Below are 10,131 nucleotides of genomic sequence, written 5' to 3' on the forward strand. Positions count from 1 at the left end.
GCACAGTGAGGCCAAGACTTTTGGAAGATGGCCTGGTGTCAAGAAGGGCAGCAAAGAAGCCACTTCTCTCCAAAAAAAACATCAGGGACAGATTGATCTTCTGCAGAAAGTATAGTGAATGGACTGCTGAGGACTGGGGCAAAGTCATATTCTCCGATGAAGTCCCTTTCCGATTGTTTGGGGCATCTGGAAAAAGGCTTGTCCGGAGAAGAAAAGGTGAGCGCTACCATCAGTCCTGTGTCATGCCAACAGTAAAGCATCCTGACACCATTCATGTGTGGGGTTGCTTCTCATCCAAGGGAGTGGGCTTACTTGAACGAGTCTAAGCTAGTGCCGTACATGTGTCCATTATGCATTACAAACTCAAGAAATCTGAATATAGTTAAAAAGACACACACACAAAACAAATCTAAAGTAAGCTGAATCACAAAAACAGATCATCAATTAAACAGTAAGAAAATTAAACAAACAAAAATATTACTTGTGATTAAACACCATGTATGCAAACACTTCCTTGGTCACAAAGTGATATTCCCACAGGTTCTTTTCACCCATTTTTTGGGACCTTGTTGTGTCTAGAGCAAAACAAGAGACATGCTGTAACATCAGACTGTTTTGATAAATAATGTTAGATGCTGTTAACAATTTCAGACGTTTTGTTAACTTCAAAGTCACTCTTTAAGATCTAGACGTCCAAACAAAATTTCAGTGCCTTGTTTGAAACAGTTATTACTCTTTGTACTTCTACATATTGTAGAAAGTTTCAGTGATATACAGTAGGAGGGCAAGCGGGACATTTTTATTCCAGAAATTATTCCAAAAATAAAAACGAGAGCATCTTCAAGTCAGAGGTTAAAGGAATCATATAGACAACATACGAGATATTGGTCCCTGGTATGTATTTTGATTAGCCTCCTCCGTAGTTCATTTACACCAACTCCTGATGGACCTGTGGAAAAGTATCGAGGCTTTAATGGGACAAATTTAAATCAGCCAATGAGACAAATGATTGTTAGTTATTGTCAGTTCATGTTTGTATATGATAACCCTGCACATAGAGGAACATACCAATGAGCACAATGAGACGGGTGGGATCATCTATGTGGCGCTGGTAGTGGAGTGGAGGTGTTATGACAGCTGCTGACCACACAGGAATAACACGACGGCTTTCGTTTGCTGTATGATTTCCTCCTCCACAGGAGCAGACTGTGTCGGAACCCCACTGATTCAAACAACTGAACATTTCACTTTGATATGCATATGTGCTCATACGAGCCTAAATTTAAATTTATCATTAACATTTATCATTCAGATGTCATACCTATATATAATCCCTGCATGTGTTCACCATCCTCACCCTCCTCTGACACTGGACAAAAGTTTGAGTTTATTAGTTTATAATAACGTGGACAATCCCTTTTAACGAAAAGAGCAGCTTTAGCCTCTACGGCTAATTTCCAGCTTTAGTCCCCGGCCAGTTGTTAAAAGTCATACAACAAATAAAAAACAATACAATTATATTTACAACAGGGATAAGCAAGATGGAATAAGACATACAAACATGTGGCACACAAATGAGACAAGCACAAACAAACAAGCAGAAATTGCAAAGGCATATAAGCAGTTCATGCATTAAAACAGTACAAAGCAACATACACGATAATAACACAGACAAAACCTAACATTGAAACAGACAGCAGAAAAATCTAATGGCAGCAGCATGACCATGTCACATCAAATACACATCACAACTTTCAGATTAATGCATGCAGTTATAATTGTCAGACAGCCAGTTTTTAAGGTGTGTAGCAAAGGTGGAATATGTATGTATGTCTTTAATTATAGTGGGCAGTGAGTTCCAGTTTTGTATTGCTGTAACAGAAAACGATAATTGACCAAATGTGCTTTTCCTGAATGGGATTAGAAGGTCACCTCTTCTAGTGATCTGAATGCCATTATTACGTCGGATTACAAATGAATTAAACGGAGCAGGAGCGGTATTATGCAAAATTTTGTAGACCAGGCAGATGTTTTTATATTTGATAACATCTTCCCAGCTTAACAGTTTATGGTTTTTAAGAATAATGCAATGATGTGAACTGTTAGGCTTCTGGTCCAGAACTTTGAGAGTTTTTTTTATAAAGAATAGCTAATGGCTTTAGTGATAAACTGTTAGTTTGTCCCCAGCTTGTCAGACAATATGTTAGATGTGACATAATCATGGCATCCATAAATAATTTGGCAGCATTAAAAGTAAGTGCATTTCTAATATATCTAAAATTAGCTAAGCTGAACTTGACCCTATTGCATACTTTCTTAGTATGTGCTTTAAAAGAGAGATTAGAGTCAATAATGACGCCCAAATACTTAAATTGTGTCACAATACTAATGTTTTGACCTAAAATCATTATATTTGGCACAATGTTACATTGTCTCTTTGTAAAAAACATTCCCACAGTTTTGTCTAGATTTAGTTGAAGGCATGAACAATTTAGCCAATTGGTGATCTTATCCATAGCTATGGTCAGTTTGGCAGCAGCCAGATGTTTTGTCTTGGCATGCGCATAAATTACAGTGTCGTCTGCATACATTAATGTATTGATATCAAGGCAAACTGATGGCAGATCATTGATATATAGACTAAACAAAAGTGGGCCAAGTATCGATCCTTGTGGTACCCCTGTGCATAGATTAAGAGCTAATGAACAATGGTTGTTCACAGAAACATATTGAGTTCTACCAGTTAAATATGACTCAAACCATTTAATTGCAGAAGTGGAGAAATTAAAAGTAGAGAGTTTGGCAATAAGGACCTGATGGTTGACGGTGTCAAAAGCTTTACGAAGGTCTAAAAACACAACGCCAACAACACCTGCCTTGTCAACCATTGCTCGTACATTCTCTAAAAATAAACAGTTTGCTGTTTCTGCAGAGTGATGGGCCCTGAAGCCAAACTGCATCGGATAAAGAGTAAATGGACTATTATTTAAAAAAGAAACAAGCTGCTCTGATACACATTTTTCAACAACCTTCGAAACCACAGGTAGAAGACTGATTGGACGGTAGTTAACTATGTTCAAAGGGTCATTTGACTTAAATATGGGAGTTACAATTGCAGTCTTCCAGGTAGTTGGAAATATCCCCTGTAGAACTGACTGGTTAAAAATTTGTGTAATAGGGTAGGATAGATGTTCATTCAGGGATTTAAGCATTTTAGAATCCATTCCATAAATATCTTTTGATGTTGAAATTTTAAGAGAATTAATAATTGCCTGGGTTTTAATTTCAGAGATAGGTTGAATACTAAAAGAAGGCTTACTTTCATCAAAACAAAGAGTTGCTCAAAGTAAAGAGCATTGCCATAGGTTTTAACAACTAATCTTTAAATCAGCAAATCTATATAAAATCTAAATTATTCTCCCATTCAGTGAAATGCTCTTTCCTCAGAAAAGACTTACCTACCGAACTCAAAATCTTCTACATCTGTAAAAACAAATAAATGAATTAAACATTGTGCTAAAACTCTTCATACAACCCAATCTACTACTATGGAAGCCTGTTTCAGCAATGGAATTAAACAATTAAAAAGGCAATTATCACTTTTTTGATCTTATAATTCTGACTTTTCTGAGTTTATATCTTGCAATTCAGAGTTTCTTTCTCAGAATTGTGAGAGATAAATGCAAAATTGAGAGACATATACTCGCATTTCTGAGAAAAAAAAAATCTAAATCGCAAGATGTTAATTAAAAATGGCTAAATATAAACTCAGAATGGCAAGAAATGAAGTTGAATTTTAAGATTATAAGTCGTTATATTTTTTCTTTTATATATTTCCACACAGAATAATATTGTAAATAAATGAAGACATTAATTCCTTGGGATAATCACCTGTTTCAATGCATTTGTTCTCATCCATGATCTCCTCTTCTCCTTTAGAAAAAAAAGAGTTACACTCAATACACACACCCAGCACTATGCCAATATGATCAACATGGAATCAAAATAGGCCCCATTTACTTCATGCACACCCATTACAATAAATTCTAATAGACAAAAACAAGTTGCACCATACATTTTTTTTCTCTTTGCATATTCTTTTATAAACTCATCACATTATGAAACAGTGAGCAGTGATGTACACTGTGTACTCAATAGTGAAGATTTTATGAAAGCAATAACTGTGGCATATGCACCACATTGCAAAGAGCATAAAATATATTACAAATAGGACACATGGACTAAACTCTTTAATTATAATGAAAACAGTATAAACATAAACACAAAAATCACAGAGAAAGACAAACGAAGATACATACCAATATCTGCTGCACTCACTTTGGATTTCAAAGCAAAGAAAATGACAAAGAATTAGACTAGCAATCAATAGATATTAAATATTAATAATATTAATGTAACATTGTGGGTCATCATATGAACAAACTGCAATTACATCATAAGTGGACACAGCATTCTATCATACTATTTCTTATGGGGTAAGCTTGTTATTCCACATGTAAAGATGACTTTTTATGTAAAAATGACTATGACCTTGAAGCTGTTTCTGCTACTGCGATTTTAAATTATGTTTAAAATTTCATGTCTTGAGCTGCAGGATTGTTGTGACAAGTGTTATATAGTTTTAACTGTTTCATCCTTCAATAATAGCTTCTACGCATTACCTGCATTACACTGAGCAATCTATCGTAAAGGAAGGATCATGCCAAGAACAGTTACTATCAAGCTTCTTTAAAGTAATTAGATCAGGATTGAGACAGGGCAGGGTTAAGAGGCTTATGATGCCAACTAACATCTTAAAGAGTGCACAGAAGTTCATACATCTGTGTGTGTGTTATAACATACCAGGTGCGAGCTTGATAAGGTTGGGACCACCACAACTCCCTTTGCTTACTGCAAGATAAGGAAATAAACATCAGCCTTGCTCCAAAATTTATCAATGGCATAATTTTGAAAAAAATAAATAAACTTAGCATAATTCAAAACTGACCATCTGAATTGGATAGTGGAGGGTATGAGGCCACAACACAATGAGGCACTATGGAGTTTCCTGGCCTGCCACCATCTGATGTCCCTCTGGTCTACAATCTCCAGCAAGTCTCCTTTACTGAAAGCCATGCCTGCATGTGGGCAGGGGATTGCAGGGTCCTGCAGAGGACTTCAATTTCAAGATTAAACCTATCAGAACACTTGACAAGTGCGAGCTCAAAGAACAAAAAGTATATAAAAGAAGTATATATATGGTTACTTACCACTGTGGTCTGCAAGTCCTCCATGTATTACCCTTGCGATAAAGATGTTCCCCGTTCTTTCATTCTTCCTAATAGTTGCCCCCTAAAATTGTGAAAACAGACAAGAATGGTCAATCAGTTGGTTGTCAATGTTAACAGGCATCACATGGTGATTCCCACAGAAGATCATGCTCCTGCACATGAGTGGAGGAAGGCTGTGGTTGCAGTGGACATCATGTCATGATGAAATATTAGGAAGATGAACACTGCGGTAATGAGATTGCGGAATCCAGTCATCTCAAACAGAAACATGCCTGACTTGACCTACTGTAAACTAAAATTGTGACAGAGGTCAAAGAGGAACTTAAAGTTTGGGAACACATAGGGTTGATGAATGGGTTGATAAATGAGCTTCAGATGAAGAATGCAGTGTTTTTATTTGAAGGCACAAGCACCAATCAATGAACCGTTCCATGGATCTTGGTTGTGGATGGGATGAAGAGGAGATACAAATAAGAAAAATATCAAGTAATTGCCTCTTTGTAGTGTAGTTCCATTGTAGTGAACATCACAGCATTCGGTAAAATCAAAACCAGCAATTTCAGCAAAGAGTAAATTGAGGACAGAGAAGTGGGAACACAGTCACTCTTATTTCCTCATCTTCAATTTTTTTTCTTCTTGCTAGAGAGGTAGTAGTGGATGTCATCAAACTGTTAGATAGGGAAGTCTGTCCACTCTTACTTCATGGTGTGGCAGACCTGTTTCTGCTCTGGCATGATGAAGACTTGTATGAGTTCTATTGGGTGTGAAAAAAATCCATGTTACAGCTTAAAGAGGAGGATGAAAATGGCGATGTGGTTGAAGATGAAGACGATGAGATGGAGGATGAGACATGAGGAGTGTCGCTGAAAGATTTCTTGGCTGGCGCAATCGGCTGGCCAGGCAAATTGGGCACATTTGCCATTTTTTAGATGTGTTGGGATCTGGAAGTCACTCCTGGAGACTTGCTGGAAATAATAAGACCCTGCAGTTTGTCCACCACTTCCACCAACAGACTCAATGCCTGGGCATTTTCCTTTACACTGTCTGTCATTCTCTCTGTTACAGCTACCATCTTCTGCCTGAGATCTCCAGCGTCACTGGTGCTCTGGTCCATTCTGCTGGCAACGGTATGGATGGCTGACCTCAGTTCATCCAGGCTGTTTTGCTTTCTGAACACCAGAGGTGGATGAGAGCAGGTGACCTCTATGGAGTGGTGCCGTTGAAGCTGAGGGCTGGAGGGGGCTGTCTTGGAATGGAGGCCACATCCAGGTGGGCAGCATGAACACGGGTATGCTAGAGATGAGGTGTTGCAAGCTGTGCATGTATGGTGTTGATCTTCGACTTCGGTTTCTACACCATCTGCACAGTTCTCTTCAATTATAATAGACAAAACAGGATAGATTAATTTGGTTTCAGAATTAAACACTGTAAGACAGTGCTTGGCCTTGTCATGCCAACAGATGTCTTTTGGACATGATGAGCCTTACCCATAATCACAGAGTCATAAGCTGAGAGGTTCAGACCTCCTCCCGAGAGATGGGCAGTTTGGCAGCACAGGTTACAGCTACCGGTGGACTGATACCTAGGGAGCGAGTGTGGCTGTTCTGAGGGTATGGAGGACAACAGACTGGTGGAGGACGACAAACCGCTTGCAGACCCCAGGAGACTCTGTTCCCCTGAGCCAAAACGCCTGGCTAAAGCCAGTTTCTCCACTGTGAGTCGCCTAAGGCTGTTCCAGTAACTGGGCTCTCCCTCTTTGACAGACTTGGAAGTGAGAAAACAGGTTGAGCATGTTAACCAACAAACATTAGACCATGAAAAAGCTTGGGTATCTTGCAATATGGCATAAAATTCATATGGGGGTCATATGATCCAATTTAAATTTTTCCTTTCTCTCTGGAGTGTTACAAGCTATTGGTGCATGAAGAAGATCTGTAAAGTTGCAAAGACTAAATTCTCAAATCCAAAGAGATATTCTTTATCAAAGTTAAGACTCTGCCACGCCTCCCTAAAACGGTTTGTTCAAACACGCCCCCACATGTCTACATCACTGTGTAAAATTTGCATTATGCTGCCCAAAAGTTCACTCAAAGAAAGAAGGCGTGGTTTCAGTAACACAGTTAGTGTTGAAGCAGCATGTCAGGAAGATGCTGTGTTTATCTAGGTGAGAGCAAAAGCACTTTATTTGGCCTTCGGAATGTAGATGCATTTAGGAATCTTTAAGATTTCTTACAACAGAAGAGCAACTCATTTTAAGGATGACCATTTTGTGAACCCAGGAGAGGAGGTCATTCTGACTTTGCTACGATAACCTGGAAACAGTATGTACATTTATTTTGAAAGAAGAAGCTCGCAATTATGGAAAGAGGTGTTATATTTCCAATGAGTGCTTGCGGTGTTCAGCCAATCACAATGCACTGGGTCAGTTTGGCCATCAGAGCAGACTGCGCTTGTTGGAAGGAGGGACTTTGTAGAAAACAACTCGTTTGAGAGAGGCGGAGCATAGAGGAAATACAATCATATACAGTATTTGAAAAATAATGTTTTTTTGCACATTAAAGCATGTCAACATATTTTATTACACCAAATACACTATATAATGAAATTAAAAAAAAAAAATCATCATATGACCCCTTTAAATAAGACTCAAACATCTGATTTCAGTAGGTTTTAAAACCTGTTATTACGTAACCATACAGCTCTTACCATTGATCAGAAAAATATTTAATGCCATATACCCTTTACATGATATTGTACTGTAGTCCTACAAGGGACAATTTAGTGGGATTACAGATAAGCTGTTCACTAACATATCTGAAATTGCAGTGCTATTTATATTGTGATGCTCACTAGAGGCTGTTTATTCTTCACAAGGCAAACAATCCTCATGGCCTCCTCATTGTCAGGCAGTTTGTCAGGAAGAAGCACTGGACCGTAGTCCCTCTGGGCCACAGAATCATGAGCAGAGAGCAAAGCCTAGGGAGAAATACATAATTAATGGTAATAAGACAAATAAAACAAGACTGATTTAACTTTTATTTACATACATGTACAACAATGAAATGATTAAACAAGCAAATTAGACTCTTACCTGCACATGAGGGCATTTCAGTAAAATATAAAGCTCTTGTGCCTCAGAGGAAGGAGCAGCCAGTCCTCGCACACTGGCCATAATCTGTAGGAGAGTAGAAGACAGACAATAAAAAGAAAATAGAAACTGATAGGATTACTTCAACCTTTACTCAACCTCAAGTATGGCTTTAGAAGACTTGGAATATACTTAAAATGAATTATACACTGTAAAACCAAATGAGTTAATGTAACATTGAAACATGAAACATTGCATTAAATGAAATAAATTCACTGAACTTATAACTATTGTTTTTTAAATGCTTTAAATGGTTTTGTGTATCCACAAAAATAGAGCTCTCTTAATATTATATTAAAACATAAATACATAAAAATACTTTGTACTTAGCGCAAGCACACATCCATGTGCTAATGTAATTATAGAGACCATCACTCTTATGTAATGAGTAGTCAATGCTTTTTAAATAAAGCAACATACTTTATGTATGTATGTATGTATATATATATATATATATATATATATATATATATATTACAATGTATACACAGATTGTTAAAGGAGACTAAACTGTTAAATTTATTAAATGAAATCTGTTGAGTCAGTTCCAGCTTAATATAATCAGTGAGTTCATGTAACTTTATTCTATTAAATACAGTTTTATAGTATAGTATTTGAGTAACATGAACATGTTTCAATGATTATATTATATTATATTATATTATATTATATTATATTATATTATATTATATTATATATGACATGAGAGTTTCATAAGATTGATGACTGATCACTGTGAAAAAGCCCTTCAAAGCAAAGTCAGTAATAAAATCCATTAACTGACCTCGTGAGACAGTCTTGAGGAATAAGGCAGGTATGGGCTTGGGGCATCTCGACCGTGCTGCACCAGACACTCGTATACCTGCAGGAAATATCAAATCCTTTACGTGCAAGACAACGCCAAACTTTTTTCACACTCGGTGTCCAATGACCTGTCCCTGGGATAATGTCAAAACTAGATAGTCACTGGTGTAAGTATTGAATGAACATGTCTTACCCTGAGAAGAGAGTAAAACCAAGGAGCACTGAGGAGATTGTACAGAAGATCAGCACCATTAGTCTCTCTGTCTATGGAGAGTCTCACTTCCTCAATTACTTCTGCCAAGATCTGAGCCAAACCTACACATGTGAAAGAGAACAAGGCTCAAATTACTGTAGTATTTGATTTGCTGCTATACCATTGTGCATGTCAAGGCACAACATCACTGTTCTATGTACAGTATTTGCAAATACACACCATTGTCATCTTGTCCAGGTTGTGTCACTGGCTCCTCGTCCATTTATTGTCGCATGATAAACTTCTCTATTCAGATCACTGCAGTCCTAGAAAACAAATCAATGTCGAGAGTACAAGGGCACAATCTACATCTCTGCTGCAGAATTATATATCATACATCTTCAGTGCAAAACCGGCTGAACCACTGCACGTTTAGTTGGCTACAACATTTTAAAGAAACAATAATGTTTTGCTTATATATATATATATATATATATATATATATATATATATATATATATATATATATATATATATATGTAGCTTTAACTGGTCATTTTGACTCTGTATTCATAACATCTTCAAGTGCCTGGGAAATAGAAAATTACCCATGTATAAAAATATTAGAAAACTAATAATAACCTAAAGAGAAAGATGCAGAATTATAAAATAATGTTGGAATAAATAATTCACCT

The 10,131-nt window shown here is 37.1% G+C and overlaps 1 pseudogene; it reads right to left on the reverse strand.

Moving 5' to 3' along the window:
- Positions 1-308: 308 nt before the first annotated feature.
- LOC132152582 (MAGUK p55 subfamily member 4-like) lies at positions 309-9,719 on the reverse strand (annotated as a pseudogene).
- Between the last annotated feature and the right edge of the window lie 412 nt (positions 9,720-10,131).

Source organism: Carassius carassius, chromosome 11, assembly GCF_963082965.1.
Source record: "Carassius carassius chromosome 11, fCarCar2.1, whole genome shotgun sequence".
Lineage (NCBI taxonomy): Eukaryota > Metazoa > Chordata > Actinopteri > Cypriniformes > Cyprinidae > Carassius > Carassius carassius.